Source organism: Tursiops truncatus, chromosome 8 (genome assembly GCF_011762595.2).
Source record: "Tursiops truncatus isolate mTurTru1 chromosome 8, mTurTru1.mat.Y, whole genome shotgun sequence".
Taxonomy (NCBI): domain Eukaryota; kingdom Metazoa; phylum Chordata; class Mammalia; order Artiodactyla; family Delphinidae; genus Tursiops; species Tursiops truncatus.
Window position 1 is genome coordinate 80,724,506 of NC_047041.1, and position 25,719 is coordinate 80,750,224.

General features: G+C 40.2%; 1 long non-coding RNA gene across 2 annotated transcripts in view; it reads left to right on the forward strand.

Annotated features, from left to right (window-relative positions):
• The first annotated feature begins 342 nt into the window (after positions 1-342).
• LOC109552263 (uncharacterized) overlaps positions 343-25,719 on the forward strand; it is a 39,220-nt gene continuing 13,843 nt past the window's right edge. Inside the window, exon 1 of one of the 2 annotated variants that reach the window (XR_012333492.1) lies at positions 343-25,705. This is a non-coding gene — a long non-coding RNA (uncharacterized lncRNA). The remainder of the gene's footprint in view (positions 25,706-25,719) is intronic. The other variant, XR_002179073.3, reaches the window with a different exon arrangement.

The window sequence follows — 25,719 nt, forward strand, 5'->3', positions numbered from 1 at the left end:
AAGTGGCTTTCTCAAAGTCTACAGCCAGTTAGTGAAAAAGCCTGGACTGGAATCCAGGTCTACTGACACACAGTGTTCAATCCACTACACCATGAATCCTACCCTGAGACACTGGACTGAGAGAGTTATTGTCCAAGCTACAAGAAACTTTTTTTTTCAACATCTTTATTGGAGTATAATTGCTTTACAATGGTGTGTTAGTTTCTGCTTTATAACAAAGTGAATCAGCTATACGTATACATAAGCCCCATATCTCCTCCCTCCTGCATCTCCCTCCCACCCTCCCTATCCCACCCCTCTAGGTGGTCACAAAACACCGAGCTGATCTCCCTGTGCTACGTGGCTGCTTCCCACTAGCTATCTATTTTACATTCGGTAGTGTCTAGTCATTTCATATATGTACACTTAGAACTTTTCTGAGTACTCCTGTATCCATTATTTCATTTCCAACTCACACAAATTTTGTGAATAATTTATACCTATGATAAAGATTTAAAAATCGCATTTAACAAACTATGTGGGAAGCCATACATATCTAAAATTATTTGTTTAATAACCATTCTCTCCTGCCCTGTATTACTTATCTATTGATACATAACAAATTACCCTGAAACTTAGCAGCTTAAAATAGCAAACATTTATTATCTCACAGCTTCTGTGGGTCGGGAATCCAATTACCACCCACCCAACTGGGTGCCTCTGACTTAAGGTCTCCCTGAGGTTGCAGTCAAGTTCCAGCTGGGGCTGCAGGCTCATCTGAAAGTTCAAGTGAGGGATGATTCACTTCCAAACTGTCGGCAGGATTTGGTTCTTCATGGGCTGTGGGTGAAGGCCTCAGTTCCTTGCTGGCTGTTGGCCAGAGACCACCTTCAGTTACCACATGGCCTCTCCATAGGGCAGGTCACAACATGGCAGCTGGCTTCCCTCAAAGTGAGCCCAGGAGCGAGCAAGACAGAGAAGCTCAAGGCATAAGCCACACTACTTTGTATAACCTAACCTTGGAATTGACATCCCATGACTTCTGCCATGTTTTATTCATTAGAAAAAAGTCAAGAGGTCCAGCCCACACTCGAAGGGGAGTGATTACAAAAGGGTGCGACTATCAGGAGACTGAAATCATCGGAGCCATTGTAGAGGCTGCCTAACAAATATCACATGCCCCAAATTAAAGTTACACCTTCAAGACACCCAAGGCAAAAGAACTCTAGAGTTGAGTTTATTATCCTTCTGTTTTTAAGAAAAAACATTTTTTCATTGTAAAGCAAAAGGGATTATTCATCCAAAAATTACAGCTGGCAGCTTGTTTGGTATTTTGAAGCCATTGTGCAAAGTGGACACATATCCCAGAGGGATAGCTCTGTCTCTCCCTGTCCTCAGAGCATGCTAATTTCATAGTTTGATTTTTATTTTTTTATTTTTTTTTGCATCTGAACCAAAAGTCTTGCCTTCCAGACACACAAGTGAATGACACTGCCTGCCTGTCAGAAATTGCTACTGACATTTCAATTTTGCTTAATTTTTTTTCTTTCTTTGATAGTATTATGGAGAAAATTTACATTTGAATAAAAAGCAAATAGTGCATGTCAGAGTAAGCATCAGGGAATGTCAAATTGTTTTTTTCCAATTACAACTCTATTTCAAATAGGGTAATGCAATTAAAGGATAATTACTAGAAGCACAAAGCCAAGGTTACGATCAGAAATGGTTACCCTTTCACTTTAAGTTGTGTCTTGCTAAATAGAATATTCCTGAGGGGCAAGTTACTGTTTGAAAATAGAATACACGCATCCAGGAACAACTAAACACTTGGCAGTGTTGACCAAAACATGTATTTGTGCATAAATACAAGTGTTGAAAAGAGATGAAAAGACACTAAAGGTGAGCCACATTTTCCTTGGCTTTATCACTCTGATTAATAATGTGACAAATTAGCTGTAGGATGCAATATTAATTAACAGTATATTAGTTGCATTTTATTGCCAATAACATAACAAGCTCTGAAATAGTAGTCAGACTAAACTGCTGACACGGGCTTTTCTGCAAACTGAGCTGTAGCTTGATTTCTCATTTGTCCAAGTGAAGCATCAGCAACCGAGTAAAACCAATTACCTCAAAACCCACCAAGCCCTCGGCAGCAACTTAGTGCATCTGAGCTTTGCCCAAATGTTATTACTTTCAAATTAAAGCCTGGCCTGAGATGGGGCACTGAAGAATTTCTACTGCTGAAAGTAATTCAATATGGCAGTCGAGTTGTGTAACACTTTGCAGAGCCAAATAGAAAGCAAAGGCTCCCTTCAACGTCTAGACATCTTGAATCCATAGCTGTCCACTTCCAGGAGGCAAGCTGGAGGTACAGAAGTCAGATACAAAAAGAGAGGCGTTCTCCTGACTCCCTCAAGTGAAGAGGTTGTAGGAACATTTTCAAAGTTTCATTTCTGAAAATGAAATTCAAAAGTGTTCATTTTTGAGGTGAAGTCCTGGTTTTGGGTGGGGGGCACTTGAGGTAAAAAGATGCAAAGCATAAGGAGGTAAGGGAGTTATTATTTAGTTTATTTAGTTACATATTGGGAGTTCCCTCACTATATAGTAAGAAACTCTAGCACAAGCTGCATAGCACAGGGAGATCAGCTCGGTGCTTTGTGACTACCTAGAGGGGTGGGATAGGGAGGGTGGGAGAGAGACGCAAGAGGGAGTAGATACGGGGATGTGTGTATATGGAGAGCTGATTCACTTTGTTATAAAGTAGAAGCTACTTTACTTGTAAAGTAAATATACCCCAATAAAGATGTTAAAAAAACAAAAATGAAAAAAAAAGACAACAAGGATGTGTTCTAATAAATTATGTTAATACACAATGCAAAAAAAAAAAAGAAAAGAAAAGAAACTCTAGCACAAAAATTTACCAGGTCAAGAGAGAAGTTACTGAGTTAACACAGGGTCAGAGGAATTAAAACAATCTGGGCAAGCTGCATGAGAGACACCTGAAGAAATCTCTGTCCATTTATTTAGTCACTTGTCTCCCCCAACATCCCTTCGCTGCTCTGTCTCTCTCTTTCACATACACTCTCACTCCCATACATGACAGTCATTTTCTATTCCCATATCTTGCTTAATTTCTTTCATAGCACTATCCTAAATTACATTTCAGATAACTTACTCATTCACTCATTCATTTACTTGTTTACTGCCCACATCCCTAGCAAACTGTAAACTCTATGAGGTCAGGGGGTGTGTCTGTTTGTGCACACATCACGTAGTAGACACAGAAATAGTTGGAGAATGAACCCATTCACTGAACTTACATTTACCAAATACCCAATGTCTAAGTGCAAAGGATTCAAAGGTGATGATAATCAAAACGACCATTCATTGACATTTACTATGTGCCCTCAATGAGCTAAAGACTTTATATACAATATCTCATTTAATCTCACAACAACCGTGCAAAGTATGTGTTTCTATTATCCTCTTTTTTTTTTTTTTCCCAGACAGGAATAGACAGCTCAAGGAGCTTGGCCTACTTAATGCCACTCATGTAGAAAGAGGTAAAGTCATGAATTAAATGGAGTTTGCCCCTCTGACTCCAGGCATTGTCAGATTCAAAGATGAGTAAGATACAAACATCCTCTCTGAGAATCTCACAGTCTCATGACTGGATGTCATTGATGACCCTTTGTCTTCAAAGGTCATCATTGCCTTGCATGGCCAGAGGAAGAATCTAGGAATGAGTCCTAGAGAATTGGAGATGGGACATTTGCCATCCTGGGAACTTCAGGAATGTCCTCTCTCCTGGCAGGATCTGGTATTCCATGCTGTTTTGCCTTTGGGTGAGGTCAGATTCTACTACATGTTCATGAGAGCAGCATGTATTCTCAAAGCCCTAGTTCCAGGTTATGTGAGCCCAGCAGCTGTCAGGGATCTTATTTACTTTTAATAAATCTAACAAATGAACAATAAATAAGTGATGAGTCTTCTGCCTCAGAGAATCCAGAGAGGGCAGGACCCAGCCAGGTGCATGAGGAAGCCAAACTGTTTCCTAGCATTCATAACTGAATTCTAAACAGCCAACACCAAACTCTGCAGTCAGTTCAGAACACAGAGTTTCTATGTATTTTACAGGTCACAAAACTATTCCTCTCTCTCGTCCTCTGGAATCAAAGAAAGTTCTTCGGCCTATTCATTCCATGAATTTAAAAAAAAAAAAAAAAAGATTAAAAAAGGTCTCCGTCAGTAACAATGCTGTTCATGTCCTTTGACCAGAAAGAGTTAGAGAAAAACTTCAGGATTGATCTGAGGGACCAGGTTCCATTAAAGTGTATTAATGCCAAGGTCTGTGCAATTAGTGAAAAGTCAATTCCCATTACTAGTTAACAGTATTGAATATCTGCTTTCTTTAATAAAAAGCCATGTCCAGTACAAAGAGAATAAATCAATAGGTTGGCTGCATTTAGATCTATTCTGCCTTCGTCTAAAATGCACAGAGAAACTCCCTGTCAAAGCTCCACTGTCTGTCTGCCAAGCTCAGCCTGTGAGCTGGCAGCTGGCCCCAATGTCTTTGCCTGGAATCTTTCATTAGCGCTCTCTCGCCTTAACTCTCATTTCTCTAATCAGAAAATTTGAATTTCACCCCGTGCCTAAAAATCCTCTCTTTGAGCTTGATCTTGATCTGTCTCTAAATTGGACCTGTTCAGAAAACAAGCCATGAAGCAGCCATGGACATACCTCTAAACACCAGCATTTTCTATAGCATCAGCCTGCCCTCTGGCTAGGAGAGTGTGGGATGGACACAGCCTCTTACAAGGGGCTGCAGAATCCCTAGGGCATGAAAGAGTTTGGCCCTTCAGATACCCCCTTTCTGTTATTCTACAGCTGGTTAATCTTTTTGCTGCCAATTTTGGAGGCAGCTGGAATGTTTCAGATTCGCAATTGTGAGGAGCAGAAAAGGATACATCTGTCAAAGTTTACAAGCCTTCTTGGTCCCTAGCACCTTCCCAGAGGAAGGACACTTTCACCTCCCTGCCTCTCTGTAGCTGAGCTGGGCTATTCATCTTCTCTCATGTGGCCCACAAGAAGGAGAAAGCTGTTTAGACACTACTCTCATTATAAAGCTTGGTTTATTCCAGATGAAAAGAATGCTTTGAAACCCTCTGTCTCTCAGGTACTTGCTGATTATAATTAAGTTACTCTTAAGTTGAAATACTGTACTTCTAGTAAAGTGAATTATGTTCCCCATATCATTTCATTTGATTCATCAGAATGCTTAGTCTTTGATTGAAAAAGGAGGATTGATATCATTTTGCTTTGGTTCACGTTCACTGTGCAGAATTATTTGATGTTCTTTTTTATCCTTTGGCCCTTATTTTTATCCATTGGTCCTTATTCACGGTTCAGTATTTCTGTACCGTCTCTCCCTTCCCAAGAGTGTACGTTTGGCAGACGGGTAGGTTTGGTGGTGATATCGGTTTGGGTCATGGTGTCAGTAGGAGAAGATATTTGAATTCCACTCTTTTCAGGATTCAGCAAATTAGTATAGATTGATCTGGGGTTTTCAGTTAGTTCGAGTCTAATATTCTCCACCCAAGAAGGTAGACATATCTGATGAAGCGGGAGCTGGCCAAAGGCATATATGTTTATTCCTGTTGGAGGGGTGCTTTCATGCCACTTGCCATGACCCTATTCCTGGTGCTAAGGTCTGGTCTGTCATTGCAGATGATTGCAAACCAGGCCCTACACCGTGAAGCCCAAGAATGATCCCACTACTCTTGTGGATGCTTCCTGAAGCCACTGAAATCATCCACGGTGGTCGGAGAACTCAGGGAGGAGATTTGCTGTGCCACTTCACAGAGCAGCTTGTGAAGTGATAACAGCTGAAGCAAACAGTGGGAATTTATACCATCCTAAAACAAGGGTGGGAAGTGTTCGATGGTGAGGAGGCATTTATGGCTACACAGACAGCCAGCTTTTCTTCACATTCAAGGCTATAGATTTTGAAAAGGCAGGTTCATTAGGTGACAAGGGAAGACTTAAAAGTCATCAGACAGGCTGGCCGAGTGCTCCAAACAGCTCAGATGCCTCTGCTGAAGGGACAGTAAGGAATAAGAGACTTAGTCAAGGGACCACACATCTTCATCACCCCAAGTGGATGAAGGATGCCCACTAGGCCAGAGGCATTGACTGAGTTCCCGTTTGGGGATGGAGATCACAAAGTGATGAGCTGGCATTGTCAAGAAATTAATCCAAGATGAAGTATGATAATGAGTGTTGGGAAATGAATAAGTGCAGTCCTAAGCAATCTGCCTGTGTGACGTTTATACAGGAAAACTGCCTTTTAAGGATCTGGCAGTTGTCTTGGGTCCTTTAGCAAATCCTGCTAAGTCTGAGATGAATAGCAGTAGGCAGAACTGGATTAAACAGTTTTAGTTTTACAAAACAGAGAGAGATGTTTTAGAAGTTTGAAATCCACAGAATTGCCTCAAATGCTGAAAACTTTACGAAATACCAAGCAGCCAACGCTTCCTGCCTTCGGGGGCAGGGGGTGGTCAGAGATACTCCCCATTCTGTAGGTAATCCTAACAACCAGCTTTTACAGGTGAGTCCAGTTGCCAAGGCAGCGCTGTCAGGACAGTTGCTCCATGAAATGAGAACAGAATGGAATGCACTCTCACCTTTGAGTTCAAGTGCGTGTTGAGATTTTTATCTGAAATGAATTCTTATTAACATCAACTTGGACTAAGGGAGAAAAAAAAACCATTCAAGCATGTGTTTATACTTGTTGACATGCTTAAAAGGAACACCTTACATTTGAGTCACAATACTGGAAGAGAAGACTGTTGAAAAATGCATGCCACTGGTACAGTCTTACCAAGAATCCAAGAGACAAGAATTCCAAATCCCCCACGAGACAGGGAAATTTGTTTCAATGATTTGTCCCGTCACTCTGCAGCCATAAGAACAAGTTATGGTTGAGTGCCTTCAACCCCCATCACACCACTTTGTTCTTTTAGTTATTGTCTCCTTTTCTCACTCTAATACTTCATTTTCCAATCATTTTAAGGAGAACGAGGAATGGACATACCTTCCATGAATGCTTTAAAATCCTCGTTGCTGGTACGGAGAGAGCAGAGAGAGTTGAGCTCCATGTTCTAAGGAGAGCATTGCATCCATGACAGTGCATGTCACACACACAAACAAGAGGATAAAATGAGCCCATCTCTTTGGAGGATGATGCCAAATTCCTGCAGTCAGCTCTCTTTATTAAGCCTGAACCTCTGCCTTCAGCCAAGTTAGGTCTTTCAGTGGAAATAAGATGGAATTCCCAAATTGGCAAGATTTGGAGCTTGGCTGTATAAGCCCTGTCAACAAGAAGAAGCCAGTTTTTCCCTTTCTCCATCCCCTGGATAGACATGCTTACATTACCTATTCCTTCTTCCATGGTTTCTTTTTTTTGTCTTCCATTGTTTCTTAGCAGAAATTATTTTAAAGAGTACAAAGCAACTATATCTGATGGCTTCCGATCTCCCTAAGAGTAAAAGCAAAACCTCTACAAGGCTCTCATCATCAAGCCACCACCCAACCACTCACCCACCATCTTCATTCCTTCTCCAACCTCCTCCAGGCACACTAGCCTATGTGTTCATCCTTGAACACACCAGGCATGTTCCTGCTTCAGTGCCTTCACACTTGCTGTTCACTCTGTCCAGATCGTGCTAACTACAGTGTACATATGGTGAAATCTAGTCTTAACTCCAATGTTGCCTTCTCAATAGAGAATTCCTGAGAAACCTTACCTAAAATTTTAACTTCCCCCACTTCCCAAACAATTCTTATCCCCTTCCTAACATATCATATAAATCACTTGTTCATTCTTATTTAATGTGTCTCCCCACTTGAATGTAAGCTCCAAGAGTACAGTTTTCTATTCACTGTTGAGTCCTCAGTGCCTAGAACAATGCCTGGTAGGTAGTAAGGGCTCAATAAATACCTGCTGAATGAATAAATGATGAATGAATGCATGAATGAATGTCAACGATTTATCAAAAGAGATAGCCACCTCTTCTACATTCACATATAAAGGCCAGGTCCTTTCATTGGGCACTAGAAGCATTAACACCATGATCTTCATTGTAAGTGGCTACTAGCTCTTACCATGTACAAAGCATTATGTGAAATGCCATACACGCATCAACCAACCCTCGTGCTGAGCGTGGTCATCCCGGGTTTACAATGAATAATAGATGATGAGCTAAGGAGATCTGCCCATGTTGGCATATTAGTGTGAGGTGGAGCTCAAATACAAGCTGAAGTGTGTCTAACACAGTAGGTCTCAACCAGAGAGTGATTTGGCCCCTCTGTCCCAGGGGAAATTTTACAACGTCCGCAAACACTTTTCACTCTCACAACTGGGGGTTGCCACTGGCATCTAGTGGGTAGATATCAGAGATGCTGCTAAACAGCCCACGGTGCACAGGATAGCAAGCCTCCCCCGTAAAGAATTATCCAGCCCGAAAGGTCAATTGTGCTGAGGTTGAGAAACTCTGATCTCACTCCATAAACAGTTTTTAAGTCACTTTGCAGTTTCTCTGGACTAGTTGCTAGCAGCAGTAAAAATACAGCATCAACACTTTTATAAAACATACATGATGATATTTCTCAAGAGTGCTGAATGTTTTCATACCGTTTGACCCTGCAATCCTATTTCCATAAATCTGGCCTCAGGAAATAATCTGAAATGTGGAAAATGTCCTCAAATATTTATCATGACATTATTTGTAATAGCAAAAAATTGGAAACCATCTAATGTCTGGTAATAAAGGAATCATTAAGTAAACTCTGGAACAGCCACTTGTTGGGACATTAAGCGGCCATGAACATGATATTTATTAAATATTTATAAAGGGATGGGAAAATGTTTACATAGAAATGATAACTTTTAAAAATTAGGTTTCAAAATTATGTGTATGACTCTTTAAAAACTGACCAAAATTACACATACAAAAGAGGTGAGGCAGGGCTTCCCTGGTGGTGCAGTGGTTGAGAGTCTGCCTGCCGATGCAGGGGACACGGGTTCGTGCCCTGGTCCAGGAAGATCCCACATGCCGCTTAGCGGCTGGGCCCGTGAGCCATGGCCGCTGAGCCTGCTCATCCGGAGCCTGTGCTCTGCAATGGGAGAGGCCACAACAGTGAGAGGCCTGCGTACTGCAAGAAAAAAAAAAAAAGAAAAGAAAAGAAAAAAAAAGAGGTGAAGCAGAAATACACTAAAATATTAATAGTGTTGTAGGACTTTGGCTGGTTAATTTTATCTTTCAGTACATCCAGAATGTGCTATAATAACAGTGTATTCATTTTATTATAATCAGGAAAAAATATTTTAAAAATAAGGCTTTTTTTCCTCTTGTGAAAAAAAAGAAAGGTAAATAAAGCAACTGTCCCTAAAGTGAACTTCAGACCCGTTGTGGTGGTTTTGTCTCTAACATGGATTTATTAACTGTGTTTAATTAGTGTTTATAATTATTCCTTTTAGGTAACTATCTTCGTTGTAGGAAGAAAGGCTTGGTTAGTTATGTAGTGGTAGCTGGAACTAGCTCCATTTTTGCCAGTTTATATCTACCAAACACATTTTACTCACTCATCTTAAATTTGTTTTCTGATGTTTTAAAAACATTTAGTTCCATCAGATCAAAGAATTCCTACTCTTAGAACCAGAACTACTGTCAAGGGAGTTGCTGTCTGGGGACACAGAGTGGGGATGTGCACAGTTGGGGTCAGAGACTAAGAGGGTAAGCTCTGAACTTCAACAGGTCTTGATTCAAATCCCAGCTCCACACTCACCAGTGTGTTCTTGAGTGAGATCTTAACCCCTCTGTGCCCTCTCTGTATCCCAAGCCTGTATTTAAAACCACTACAAAAATTCTGTTAGTGCCTGACAGACTCCATGCTCTTTGAATGCTATGACGTGGGACCATGCACTTGAGAAAATTTGACCCACAACCAGCCTAGTTCTTCATCCTCATCCGTCACACCACTTTCCAGATGTCTTTAATCTCAAGAAAACTTAAAGCTTAGCCTGTAAAAGTTATGACACAACCTCTGAAAGCCTCATCCAAGATGCCGTATCTTTAGACTTTGTCTTAAATTAAACCTGCCTTCATTCTATGGACTGATAGGGGTAAGGCTTGGCTTTCTGGTCAACCTTGGGCTGCAGCCTAGAATGAGTAAGGAGCAGATAAAGCAGATGCAGAGATAGCATCCTCACTCAGATGGTATTTGGCAAATGAAAGAACAGAGAAGTTGGTTATTTAATGAACCCTCAGAGTCTCTGAAATGTAAACATTTTCTTTGTAAAGCCCTGAGACCTCTCTTGTTTCCAACCAGAAGACCTTTATTTCTGCCTCTCCTTCTGTTCTCTCTGCTCTCGACCCCCCGTTAGATGTTAGATGACTTGTTTGCACAGAGGGACGGATTTTGTTTTTCCAAATTCTTGAGGCGTTAGAAATTTTCTCCCTTATCAATTTTCCACGGACTGGCCCTCTATTCCCCAATGGCACTGGATTGGTACACACTGCAAACACTGGCTCAGAAACAAAAGGAAAAGCAAGAAGATAGAGATACACACAGACAGCCTCCCTGGCTATTCCCTGTGTGTCCCACTGACAATGCTGTGTAGAAGGGAAATTGTTCTATCAGCGACTGTGTTAGATTCATGACCCCAGCACAACCTTGAATTGGCCTTTAGTTGTCGCTGATGGGAACTGAAGAACAGCGCCTGTCGACATGATTGCTACTCTCCAATGAATCAGAACGTACAGGGCGCGGAGCAGCATTTTAAACCAGCAACAGAAATGTATCACTGTACTTTTATATAGATGTATTGCTTTTGCCCAGGCATAGAAATGATTGGGCCAGCCACTTATTTGTTTTTTAAGGGCTATAAATTAAAAATAAGCTAAGGGTTTTTAAATTATGTTCTTTTTTAAAAATCAGGGTAGCTATTTTAAGGCAACAGTCAACTATTTAAGGATCATCTTATATGGATATTTCAGCCACTGTCACTGGGAGGAAAATCAGCCCTTGTTAAGTAACTCAGGTTACTTAATACATGGACACTAATTTATCATGTGTTGTCATTTGCTAATCGATATTTTTAAAAAGTAAATGTTTCCCATATTTACTTCCCTACCTGCTTTTTATTTTTAATTTAATTTTATTTATTTTTTTAAACAGCAGGTTCTAATTAGTTATCCATATTAGTGTATACATGTCAATCCCAATCTCCCAATTCATCCCACCACCACCACCACCGCCCCCCGCCAATTTCCCCCCTTGGTGTCCATACATTTGTTCTCTACATCTGTGTCTCAATTTCTGCCCTGCAAACCGATTCATCTGTACCATTTTTCTAGGTTCCACATATTGAAGAAAGTATATTTCACAAATTTAAGTTGTGATTTAAATAGACAACAAGCATATTCACCAGGGTAGAACAAGGTTCTGTAAGAGTCAAGGTATTCAGAGAAAACTAAGAGCGGGTATCAATGATTCTTAAATTTGGGGTTATAAATGTCCCATTGAGAATATGCTGAAGCCAATGGACCTTCTCTTCACACATGCATGAACAGAAGGAGCACACATGTATGCTTGCCCTTACAAGCAAAAATTTTCATTTTGGTTCAAGGACTCACAAACTCTCTGAAGCCCCTCCCTGGAGCCCAGGTTGAGATCTCCTGCCTTTGAGGTTTTCATATAAAGCTATAAAGCTGTGACATACTAGGATGCAGTGATCAGTTGTGAAGTGTGTCTCAAGTCAATGGTTATTAATAGGTAAAGTGTAGATGTTTGCAAATGATTTACTTTTTAGAAGTATATATAGTTGAGAAGATTCAATGGTTTTCCTATAAACAGCTTTGCTCTTATTGATCACCATAGCCAACAAGACCTATGTGATCTAGCACCTGTCTACCTCCCTGACATCAACTCTTACCACTTTTCTCCTCACCCCAAAAGCTCCAACCACAGGGCCTCCTTTCTAATTTCCAGCCTTGGGTCACTTCCATGTTCTAGGTATAGTTTGAATGAGGCCACTGCATCTGTCTTTTCTGGATCTTAAATTCTGTGGAGGGAAACAGACAATAGGCACATGAATACATTTATAAGTTTGATCGTTTCAAGTGTTATGAAGCAATTAAAATAGGATGATGATGATGGGATAGAGACTGACTGATGGGTGGCCAGGTAAGGCCTCTTTGGGGAGATTTTATCTGAGATGCGAGAAATGAGAAACAGCTGCAGGTCAAAGGAAACATTTTGTAGTAGCAAATGCAAATGCCCTGAGGTTGAAAAGAACTTGCTGGTTTGGAAGGTCAGAAAGGAGCCTGTGGGGCATCTGATATGCTATCTCAAGGAGAAACGTAAATGATCTCTGCTGCTGCCCAACTCATTGATAGGCCATAAGCAGTAATTACAAAATAAGTGCTTTATTTCCTGCAATCATTTTGAGTTTTTGTAAAAATCTAGGTATGAAAGTTGAGGCAATTCAAGATCTAATTTGAGATGGAGTAATATGAGGCCCAGAGAGGTTAAGTAATTTGCCCAAGGTCACACTGCTGGTTAATAAGTTAATTTAGTGGAAGAAACCAAAGGAAAGCCCTGGCTTCTGCATTTGCAGGGTGGTGTTCTTGACCCACACCACTCTGCCTCCCAGGGGTCTTCGCAGAATTTACCAAAGGTTACTTTTTCTTGAAAATTATTCTGGTGTCTGGTTCTATATGCAATTATGACCCAAAGACACACCATCACTATATGTCTTTTTAGCCTTTTTGACTTTTGTTAAAAATCTAGCTCAGGGTTCCTGATTTCTTGGGCTTGTCAGTAGCCAAAGGTGAGCGAAAAATCTCTCACCCCTAACAGGAACCAAACACCACTATCTCCTCTGGGCCAGGCATTGAGATGAGTGAGATTATTATAAGTTCTGGCTGGGCTGCAGATGGGACAGAATGGCCTGCCTCCCATTACTGGATATTCATGTCAAGGAGGATAACCGTATGCCCCCGCGCCCTCACCTTGTCCCTTTGGGTCCCCAACAGCAAATGAATTGACAGCAGTCTTTTTCTTTTTTTCTGTTTTGGGCTTGTCGCACGGCTTGTGGGATCTTAGCTCCCTGACCAGGGATTGAACCTGGGCCCTCGGCAATGAGAGCGTGGAGCCCTACCCACTGGACTGCCAGGAAATTCCTTTGACAGCAGTCTTGATTCTAAATAAGTGTGGGAATTCTCTGATATAATAGAATCAAATGATTTTAAAACAGTAGAATAAAAATGGAGGTGGACAAGTGAAATATTTTCGGTGATTATAAACTGGCAAACACTAAGCTAATTCCAGCCACTACTACATAACTAATCATCAGTATACTAGCACTGAAAAAATTCCTAGTCTAGCCCAGTCCAATAGTGAAATGCCCTTTTAGTAAGAAAGTTTAGAAAAGTGAACCTAGCCCCTTCTCCAGTACCTCTGGTGAAACTCAGGTTCACAATACTCTCCTTCAACATCTAAAATCTGTCTCCTCTTCAGCAAGTCTCTCTCTCCTTTCTCATACTGCTGGCGGGGGTGGGGGGGATGTAAACAAGTCATTTTTTCATGAACTCAATTTGGCTATTAGGTATCAAGAAACTCAAAAAACTATGTAGACTTTGACCCAACAATTGTAATTCTAAGATTTGATCATAGGGAAATCAGAAATACCTGCAAGACTATACGGCAACATTTATATCACAGGATAGTCACAGCAATGTTATTTATGATAGTGAAAGACTGAAAATAATTTAAAGGAGATTGGAATCTCTCAAAATGTTTTTTGTAGAAACTGGTCTCATAATATTCTCCACAAATCCACACATACACATACACACACACAGGATTCTGTGATTAAATAAGTTTGAGACACACACACTGTATCCCTCTTCTAAGGTGTCACAAAGCATATTAGCAAGAATCTTCTCGGAAAAATCCCTGCAATAAAGAAATCTATTTAACAATGTTTAACTCAGTGTTTCTCAAAATCTTTTGGCCATGGAACCCTTTATTGCATAACCTTCACATACTCCAGAACTAGGGCACTCCAATATATACTTCAGGAAATACTAGGTTAAATAAATTTACATAACCGTATTATGGAATGCTTTGCTGCTGTTTAAAACAATGATAAAGATTGATCCTACGGCGTAAGTGCTGATGATACATTGCTGAGTGAAAAGAAAAAAGCAGGTTACATAAAAAAGAATATTTTGTTATCCTAATTTTGGACAATTGTGTGTACAATTATACCAAAATAATGACAGATTTAATCTTTTGGTGATAGAATTATTGACGGTTTTACTTATTTCTTTGTACTTTTAAAATTTTTCCCACTTTTTATTAATAATAGACATTGATTTTTTTATGAGGAAAAAATATTTTAAACTTTTTATTTTTAAATAATTGTAGAGTTACTGCTATAGACTGATTTGTATCTTCCCCAAATGCATATGTTGAAATCTAATCCTCATGGCGATGGCACTAGGAGGTGGGGCCTTTGGGAGCTGATTGGGTCATGAGAGTGGAACCTTCATGAATGGGGTTAGCGCCTTATAAAAGAGACCCCACAGAGCTTCCTCAGCCTTTCTGCCATGTAAGGACACAGCAAAAACACAGCCATCTCTGAACCAGACAATGTCTTGCCAGACATTGAATTTGCTAGTGCCTTGATCTTGGAGTTGCCATCCTCCAGAATTGTGAGAAATAAATTTCTGTTGTTTATAAGCCATACAGTTTATGGTGTTTTGTTATACAGCCTGAACAGACTAAGACAGTTACAGAAAAGTTGCAAAAATTGTCATACACCCTTTATTCAGGTTCCCCTTGTATTGACATCTTATAAAAAAAAAAACACAGTGCAATGATGGAAACCAGGAAACTAACACTGATGCAGTATTCATTTGGATTTCACCAGTTTCCCCAACTAATATCCTCTTTCTGGTTCAGAATCCATCCCAGAATCCCACACTGAGCTTAGTCATCCTGTCTCCTTAGTCTCCTATGTTCTGTGACAGTTTCTCAGGCCTCCCTTGTCTTTAATGACCTTGACATTTTCAAAGAGTCCTGGCTAGTTATTTGTAGAGTGTTCTTCCACTTGAGTTTGTCTGATGTGTTCTCCGGTTAGATTCATGCACTTTTGATATTTTGGCAAAAATGTTCCAGAAGTTGTGTCATGCCCTCCTCAATGCATTATATCAGGAATTACATGATGTCAGTATATTTTATTACTGGTTTTGTTAACTTTGATCACTTAATAAGTACCTTGAGGAAAGATATTTTGAGACTATGCAAATCCTGTTTCTCATCACACTTTTACCTACTGATTTTAGTATCTGTTGGTGATTATTGTCTATAAAAGTTATCACTGTTGTGTTTTTCCTAATGATTTTCTCTTTCCATCATTCCACATTTATTACTTGGAAATCTACTATAAGAAAGATTTGTCCCTTTGCCTCCATTTATTTATATATCAATTATTTTTATATAAATTTGGACTAAAGATTATTTTATTCTTGGATTATCATTACTATAACTTTTATCCTCAAACCATCCCAGAGTCGGCCATTCAGACCCTCTTTAAGTTCATTCCTGTGTCCTTTTAACATGTTTCCATCCTTTTTTGAGCACTTCATTACTTTCTGGAACGCAGAGATATTCCAGAATCAACTCGTGCTTTCCTTTCCCCAGCCCTGGAATCAAATATTTCTCCAAGGTTCTTTTTATTGGAGACACCAAGATCTGTCACATGACGAGCTCACTTCTACCAGGGTATTATTGCTTCTAGGCCCTTTCAGTGGACAGAGCTTGGGAATCTACAAAGTGTGCTCCCGCATGCATACATACTCATTATGTAGACATCTATTTACCTACCACCATGATCTCATGCTGATACCTCTGATCCCAGCCAAGCTCTGCAAGTTCCTTCTAGTCTTCCTCCTTTTCTCATTTGTAACCCTTTTCTCCAACAGTGGGAAACCCAGCTCTCATGATCCACAATACATTTATTTTTGTTTGTTCAATCCTGGAATATATATAAACAGTTTCAGAATTGCTAGCCCGTACCCCTGTGAAAAAATTTAAATTTACCAACTGGAGTAGAATATTTGTATGGAATTCTTTTTGTCTTTAGGTGAATAATAACTAAGTACTGCTTACTAAGTACTGCTTTCCAAAGCTACTTAGGTTAGTTTTTTTTTTTTAAAGCTAAAAGCTGACACTGGGCTTCCCTGGTGGCGCAGTGGTTGAGAGTCCACCTGCCGATGCAGGGGACACGGGTTCGTGCCCCGGTCTGGGAAGATCCCACATGCCGCCGAGTGGCTGGGCCCGTGAGCCATGGCCACTGAGCCTGCGCGTCCGGAGCCTGTGCTCCGCAACGGGAGAGGGCACAACAGTGAGAGGCCCACGTACCACAGAAAAAAAAAAAAAAGCTGACACTAACTTTCATTTTATTTAGATATAATTGATATATAACATTTTGTAAGTTTAAGGTATACAACGTGTTGATTTGATACATTTACATATTGCGATATGATTATCACGGTAGCATTCGCTAACGTGTCACATAATTATCACTTCTTTGTGGCGGGAATTAAGATTTAGTCTCTTAGCAGCTTTGAAGTATATGATAATGATACAGTAGTGTTGTATTTAATCTTAGGTTAGTTCTTGTCCTCTCCTCCCCTTTTGGTGTAGTTACAGCTGCCATCCCTCGGTATCTGAGGAAGATTGGTTACAGGACCTGCTGTGGATTCCACAATCCAGCCAAGGCTCGAGTTCCATAGTTGGCTCTCTGTATCCATGGATTCAGAGCCCCACATTCGACCAACCACGGATAGTAAAGGTAGTATGTGATCTATGGTTGGTTGTATCCGCAGATGCAGAAGCCTTGGATACAGAGGGCCGACTGTATATGTATTGCTAATTTGTCACACAGTTAGGTTCATTTTTTTTAATTTGTATTCCATTGGGTATCTCCTGACATCCTGGTTGATTTTACCTTTTTAAATTTATTTTAATGGTTCGCTAAATATACCTGAGTCAGAGCTACATATTTAAAAAGATATACTCAGGGAAGTGTCACTCTGTCTCATCCCTGGTACCTGCCCCCTTCCATTCCTCATTCTTTCCATCCTGTTCCCAACCACCACCTCTCAGTAACGAATTCTATTAGTTTCTAGTTTATCTTTTCTGTATTTCTTTTGCACAAATGATCAGATACCTATATTTTTTCCTCTATCTCCTTTCTTACGTGAAGGGTAACATGCTGTAAATACACTATATACTTTGCTTTTTTTATTTAACAGCATATCTTAGAAATCACTCCAGCTTTTTTAAAACCAGTTACATAGTACTCTGTTGAGTACTGTGTGGTTCAGAATACCGAGTACTCTGCATTGTTTATTCAACCACTCCCCTACGTATCAGTATCTAAGTTCTCACTAATATTTTGCAGTTACAACCAATGCTGAAATGAATAACCTTGTGCATGTGTCTTTATATATTGTTGGACATATATCTTCAGGATAGATTCCAAGTAAAATTGCTGGATCAAAAATAAGTGCATGTGTAGTTTTGTTAGGCATTGCCAAATTACCCTCAAGAATGGTCGTACCAGTTTGCATTTCTGTCAGCAAGTGTATGAGAATGCTTGTTACTCCATAGTCTTGCCAACAGAAGGTGTTGTCTGCTGTTTAATTTTCCCCAATCTAATAGACAGGAAAAAGTATGTAAGTTGAGTGTTGGTTTAATTTTCATTTCTCTAATAAAGGTTGGTGGGTTTGAACATATTTTTTGTAAGTATAAGGTCCATTTTATAGCTGTTCTGTGAATTGTCTGTTTATGTCTTTTTTTCATTTTTCTATCATGCTTTTGGTCCTTTGTCACTTAATTTTTAAGAGTTCTTTATGTAGTAAGTCGATTTGCCCTTTGTGGTATATGTTGCAAATATTTCCTCCCAGTTTGTTAGTTTTTGTTTTGTTTTGGGTTTTTTTTTTTTTTTTTTTTTTTTTGAGCTCTTTAATAGGTGTTTCTTGCCCTGCAAAATTTTTATTTAATTTTATAAAACTTATCAAACCTTTTGCTTAACCTCTACATTTTATTATATATTTTTAAATGCGTTGCCTGTGCTATACCTGAAAGACTGAGATACGACCTCAGTGCAAAGAAAAGTAAGAACTTACTCTAGCATATTTTAAACCCAAGAGTAAGAAAGTAGAAACCTCAAGGCTCCTGTAGTCAGGGGGATTCTGTTCCTACCTAGTTCACGTTCATCCTTTTAGCTGTGAGACTTTTGGCAAAGTATAAAACCTCTTGGAGCCTAGTTTTTCCCATCTGTAAAATGGGTGGTAAAACCTACTGTGTGCTGTTGTGAGGATTTGAAATGCTTGTTTCAACGCTTGGAGACATTTTTTATTATTATATACATAATACATCTAATTCTAAATGATAATTTAATAAAATCTCAAGAGATGTACCTGACATTTTATTCTCAATGTTATCTCATCAAGACTCCACCACTTCTATAAGAGCAAAGAACCTGAGAGATTTTAAACGATTCACCTGTACATTCATCAAAATTGTTCTTCTCTTGGCTTTCTGAAGTACTTTATCTTCTGAAATACTATCATGTCTCCGTTCTAAATGAATTCACAGAAACATTATGAGAATGAAGGAGTTAACATCCATAAGGCGCACTGAGCTGGCAGATAAGAGCATCAAAATGAGTTCCAGAAAGGATTCTAATGAACCCAATTTATTATCACCTTATCTCTCCAAAGCCCTTTCCTGCCCCCAGCCCCAAGTTCAAAGTTTTGTGGCCATTCCCGAAGGACACATATTCTATAGAACCAGGAATCTTCAGCTGACACTGGTTATTGTCAGTACCATGAAGGTACTCATTGGAATCCCCCTTGCCAAATGTGCTTCTCCCTCAACAAGCAATTCCTTTTCAGTGTCCCTATGAAATGAAACAGATGCCCATAAAGAAGTCTGATGTCACTCTTGTTTTCAATACCATTCAAAGCAAACACAACCAAGATGAGTCCCCTAATCCTTTGGCAGCTGCACCCAAATTATTTGAACATGATGAAGTTCCCATCTACGAAGAAGTTAATTAGGTGGATGTGTGTCTTTATAGAGTACAGATGTCTAACAGGACAAAAGAAAAAAAATTAAAAAGTCTAAGCGCTCCATGGATGGGAATGGATTTTTATCTAGTTAACTGATGTTTGATTTTCTCATGACTTTATTCCCAAAAGGGTGATTTGGACATAGTTGTCCTTCCACCCTTTTACAATTCCTCAGTGCCTCAGGGTACATGCAGCTGATGGAGGGAAAAAAGAGTGGAAGTGACAAGTGAAAGGCAAATAACTTTGATTGCACCTCTACTATAATCCAGGCACTATCCTAGCTACTTAGAGATATATTACTTCAGTGGTTCTCAGTCAAGAGGGTACCACTCCCAAGTGGCATTTGAAAATTTGTGGAGCCACTTTTTGTTGTCATAATAATTGAAGAGTACTACTGATATTTATGGGGTGGTGTGGTATAATAAAAAATAAATATTTGTTCTTTGTTCATGTTTCCTGGCACAGAGCCACTAAAGCCCTTGGAATCTCCTAAGTGATGAGTGTCCTTTGAATTGTAGTCAGATGATTCTTAGTCAGGGAGTTTGGGGAAAGGTATGGGGGACTTAGATAGCTTCAGGATAGGGTGTGCTTGCCAGAAAGATCAGCCATGATTAGAGGGTTGGAACTTTCAGCCCCATTCCCGCTTCTGTGCAGGGAAGAGGGAGCTGGAGGTTGAGGTCAATCACCAATGGCCAATGATTAAATTAATTGGTGTCTACGTAATAAAACCTCCACAAAACTCCCTAAATAATGAGGTTTGGAGAGCTTCTGAGTTGGTGATCACATATCCATGCTAGAAGGGGGGCATGCGCAGGAAGGGCATGGAAGCTCGGCAGCTCCTGCAACTCCATACCTGGCCATATCTCTTCCATTTGGCTGTTCCTAAGTTGCGTCCTTTATAATAAATCTGTAGTAGTAAGTATAGCACTTTCCTGAGTTCCGTGAGTCAGTTATTGAACCTGGAGTAGGGAAATAGTGGTGACTTCCAAGTCTGTAGTCAGTGGGTAAGAAGGGTGGGTAGCTTGGACACTCCATTTGTGGCTACCGTCTGAAATGGGGACAGTCTTGTGGGTCTGAGCCCTTAACGTGTGGGATCTGCACTAACTCTGGATAGAGTCAGAATTGAACTGAAATTTTGGATACCCAGTTGGTGTTGGAGAATTTGTTGTTGGAGATGGAAAAAAACAACTCAGTTGGGGCACAAACATGCATCATGTTAGGCATCCTGCAATGCCTGGAATAGTTCTGCAGAAGGAAGAATTGTCCTGCATCTCACATGACATTCAAAGGGCTCACGGGTAAAAACCTGCTTATAACTATCTGAGTCTAAAACCTGGCTTTATCTTATTTAAAAAGTATGTTTTGCCTAGGTTGTTTTAATATACCTATAACTCTTCAGAAATGCAACTGTAAAGTTAAGTAAACTGAGGGAAGACTGCACTTTATTTTGTGCTATGTGGTACTTGAGTTGCTAGTACAACACACCTGTATTGGTCTGCATTTGACTGTCACATATTATGGTGAAAAATGTAGGTGCAAACATTGGACCATTTTGTTGTATTATCTAGTATAGTTGTACCTGAGCATTTACAAATTATTTTATTATAAATTACTTTCCTTTTATATCTTCTTTATATCACATATGGGAATTTATTGTTTTTTATGTATGTATATAGGTTACGTTATTTATGAATTTTATTTCAGGATAGTAAAGGAGGCATTACAAAATATTTCCAATAAAATTGCATCATTTGTTCTAAGAGGGTTGAGACTCACTGTATCATTTCATCTGCTCCTCACAATGATTTTGAGAGGATATCCTGTTAGCCACATTTTGTAGATGGAGGCATTGGAGATCAGAGTGGTTAAGTCTTTTGCCCAGACTCACACAGCCAGTAACTGGCAAAGCCAGGATTCAAACGGTTTCTGTCTGATCCTGAAGCCCCAAATTTAATGGAAATAAGAGGACAAAGGACAGAAGGATAGATTAAGAAAAAGGATAGAGAAGGCCAAAAAAAGAGAAGAAAAAGTATAGAGAATAAAAAAGATGCAAAGTCATTTTCATTTCAATTGTTAAACTCTGCTGAGTCATCTAAATACATGTAAAAGTTTCTCAATGAGAAATATTATCTGATGTCTCCTATATATAACATATGTTAAAAAATGCTGAGGATACAAAAGTAGTTTTTTAAGTAAAAGACACAACCCTATCCTTGAGAAACTCATAGATGGGAAGATAACATACATTTATTTAAAACAAATGAGCAAAAGAACAAGCAACACAGTCCAGTATACATACGTTAAGTACAAAAGGAGAGGAGCCGTGTCATCTCTTCATCGAAATGCAGGGCCGAGTTTCTAGATAGCCTTTCTCTTCTCACGCTGCATTCAAGGGATGGGAAACTAATTGGTTATATGCTCAATGAAAACTTCATATCGCAGGCACACACACTTTTCCCTCCTAAGTAAAGCTGATTCTGAGGTTTATCCTGGCTTTATGAGACACAACTTACTGCCATTTTTCTCTTTCCAGAGCTGATGCCTTGGGGTCACCCGGATTTTTACTGGAAGAAAATACCACAGCCCCCAAAGCAAGGATCAATCGAGTTGTCAGTAAACGCATCATGCTTTGTGCCATGTCCCAAAGCCACAGCCACCACGGCGTGGATGCGTGGCCCACTTCCTGATTCTGTCTGATGCCACTGTTTTTCTGCCATTCTCACTCCTCACTGGCCCTAGGACCAGTCTTAAGGGGAACTGCTCTCTTTTTATCCCAGGGAAGTTATTTCTTTTTCAGGACTCACAGGCAGAGGCAGGTTTCTGTGTTTGCTAAAGAAGCTTAAGATTCAGAGCCCCTCATTTGTACAGGCTCCACCTAAGATCCAGGGAGGGGGCCAATCATATGTTCCCATGGTCTCAAGTTTTAATAACATCTGCAAAAGTAAGGTATTGTAATTATAATTGGTTAAGGCCACTGTCTTCATGTGGGCTTCCCCTCCCTCCCAGGCCCCTTTGTCGGGCGGGTGTTGGAGTAGTGACCATAGTTTTAGTTCCAGCTAAGGAGAGCTTGAGATAGGAATACATTTAGTTTGGATGTAGTGGGATATACATTTGTGGTTCGCACTCATTTCTTTGTTGTGTGTTTCTTTTCCTTTATTTATTTATTTATTATTTACACATTTATATAAAATTTTAAAATTGGGATGTAATAAATATATAACATTACATTAGTTTCAGGTATATAACATAACGATTTTACATATGTATATGCTGTAAAATGATCACTCTTTTTTTTTTTTTTTTTTTTTTTTTTTCCGCGGTACGCGGGCCTCTCACTGCTGTGGCCTCTCCCGTTGCGGAGCACAGGCTCCGGACGCAAAGGCCCAGCGGCCATGGCCCACGGGCCCAGCCGCTCCGCGGCATGTGGGATCCGGGTCACGAACCCGTGTCCCCTGCATCGGCAGGCGGACTCCCAACCACTGCGCCACCAGGGAAGCCCCCACTCACTTCTATATACAGTTAAATATGGCTAGTTGTACTGGGATAACAATGGCTTCTCGGAATCTGCCTTTCACTGATTATACTGCTCACCTATCATCAAGTGTGTCATGAAGATACAGGCCGGCGGCTGTATGGCACTCCCAAAATGTCATACATACAGTGCCCGGCATCAGACGTTTATAGGTAAAGTAGAGAAACAAGGTGTGAAAGAGCCAGGAGTTGGTCCATGAAAAAGTCTTCCAAATCTTAGAGCTCATATACAAAAGAAACGTGTAGGGGCTTTCCCACATTTGACAACAACCCTAAAAGTGTACTCATGTCACCCATCACAACTGGTGTAGCTGAAAGAAACCTTTCCTAGTCTATCAAAAATGAAAGACAAATTTTGATGTGAGGAAAGATTGAATTATCTTTCTTTTCTTTCCCTTAGAAAGTGATATTGCAAAATTGTTGTCAAATAAAGAGTTATTCAGAATATTGATCCCCAAAATGCAAGGAACAAAGAAGTATCAGAGAGGTAAAAGTTCTGAGCACCCCAATTCCAGTGTGTTGTAGGGTTTTTCCAAGTAATCCTCAGATACCACCAGAGTGTCCTACAAGTCAACTCAATTCTGACACTGTCTACCTGGAGATAGCATCAGATCCCACAGGTTAACGGCTCAGTTCCACAAGACTGCCTCCCACTTCAGATGCCAGTTACAAGTCCAAGTTGTTACCTGGGCTTCTGACCCACTGGCTGTAGATTGGAGATTCCCACAACCTCATTCTTGGGTTTGATTAATCTGCTAGAGCAGCTCACAGAACTCAGAGAAAGGTTTTGCTGTCTAGATTCCTGGTCTAGATTCCTGAAAAGATGGAACTCCAAAACAGCCAGATGGAAGAGATACACAGGCAAGGCATGGAGAAGGCACAGAGCTTCCATGCCGTCTCAAGAGTGCACCATTCTCCCCAAATCTCTACACGTTCACCAACCTGGAAGCTCTTTGAGCCCTGTCTTTTTGAGTTTTTACGTAGGCTTCATTACATAGGCATTACTGATTAAATCATTGGCCATTGGCAATTGATTCGACTTCCACTCCCTCCCCTCTCCCCTCCCCAGAGGCAGGGGGGTGGGACTGAAAGTTCCAACCCTCTAATCATGTAGTTGGTTCTCCTGCCAACCAGCCCTCATCCTTAGGTGCATTCCAAAAGTCATCTCATAATATAATATAAAACACACCTTTATCTTTCTCATCACTTAGGAGATTCTGAGGTTTTTAGGAGCTCTGTGCCAGGAATGGGGATGTAGACCAAGTATATATTTCTTACTATAAATCACAATGTCACAGAGGTGTGTTGGGCAATTAATTAATACAATTATTATGCTCTTTTTCTGGCTTTGTGATGTTTGGATTATTATCAGCTTTTTAAAATGTGTAATTTCTTGAGATTTATTTTCTTATTCAAAATAAATATTTACTTTTGTACCTAACTTTGTATTAATAATTTTGTATCACTTTTATGAAAGAGGGCCTCTGAAATTGTATAAGCTCAGGTCTTACAAGACTTGGATTTATCCCGGCTGGCTTAGTTATTTTCAAAGTGTTGTTATGCAAAGATGATTTGTTTCATAGGGTACCAGAGGGCCAGAAATTTAATTGATGGTGGGAGTCGCAGGAGAACAGATTTCAGGTCAGTTTAAGAAGAATATTTTAATATTCAGAGCCTTCCAGAGATGAAGAGGGAAATCATGAGGAGTAGTGAGTTCCATGACAGTGGAGATAGTTAAGTAAAGGCTTCACCATCAGTTGACATGGCTATTGTCGTGTGGGCCCAAGCTTGCAAGGCCGTTTGGGCATAATGAATTTTCAGGTATACTTTGATGCCTAGAGTTTCTGCTTCTTCCTTTCTGATGTACCCACGGCCCCCTTCTTATGCCCTCACACTGCTTTCACAGTAGACTCTTACTTTCTGTCCAAGTAATGAGGACAGAAAACAAGGAAGCTGACAATCTTTTTATGAAGAGGAACTGAGGTTTCAGAAGGGAGATTAATGGCCTGGCATGTTCAGCCATCAAGAGGGAATCCACTGCAGACAGTTTCTAGAAACACCTTCTACAAGCTTCCCAAAGACCTAATCGCCTCCTAAAGGAAAGACCCAGCTTCTCACTAAAGGTGGAGGCAGTTGCTTTGCCATTAACCTTTTCAAGGGGTCACTTCCACACCATGCACCCAACACGCCATGCAGAAAATGTAACTGAATATCAGTTTTGCTTTTCTTCTTGCTTAACTGTTTTAAATGTCCTTGAACTGCATTTCTCCACCAGGCTTAATGTTATGGATTGTGGATTACATTTACTGCTCAGCACTTCTTACTCAATCCTGGACGATCGCAGACCTACTGAGTTGTTAACTCACATGGTCAGCATTACTGCCTGAGAGTAGTTATACCAAATGACTGAAGCAGAGAACAGTTAACACCTGGCCTTAGTGAGGCCCAGTGAAATCAGCACTTTGATTCTTCTTTTCCACCCAGCAAAAACCCAGGGGGGATGTATGCATAATGACTTGGGTTAACTGTCCTTATCTTCCAGAGTTCAGATTACTACTCCAGTCTTCCTAGCTGCCTTATCTTGGAAAATTATATTTGAAAGCTGCAGGATGTCCACTTCTCCCATCTTACAGGCAGTTTACAGTATTCCAGAGAAAGATGTGAGTTCTTCCCAGTCACAGAGAAAGTCAGGAGGTTGCTCCGTTTTTGTTTTTGTTTTCGTACTAGCACAAGTCACCTGGTTAGGAGATTTCCAAAAAGTTGTTGTGGAAGCTACAAAAAGCTTTAGAATCATAGACTCAAAGTTGAAAGGGACCTTAAAAGTTATTTAGTATTTGCGTCTCTACACTTTGAACATCTTCTCAAATAAAGATGACTAGAACCTGCCGCATGTATGACGTCCCACTGAAGCGACTTTATCTCCTGATCAGGATGAGAATTCCACTCCTGTCGGACAGATGAGCCCAGGAGAGTGGAGCACAGTGAGTATAACTGG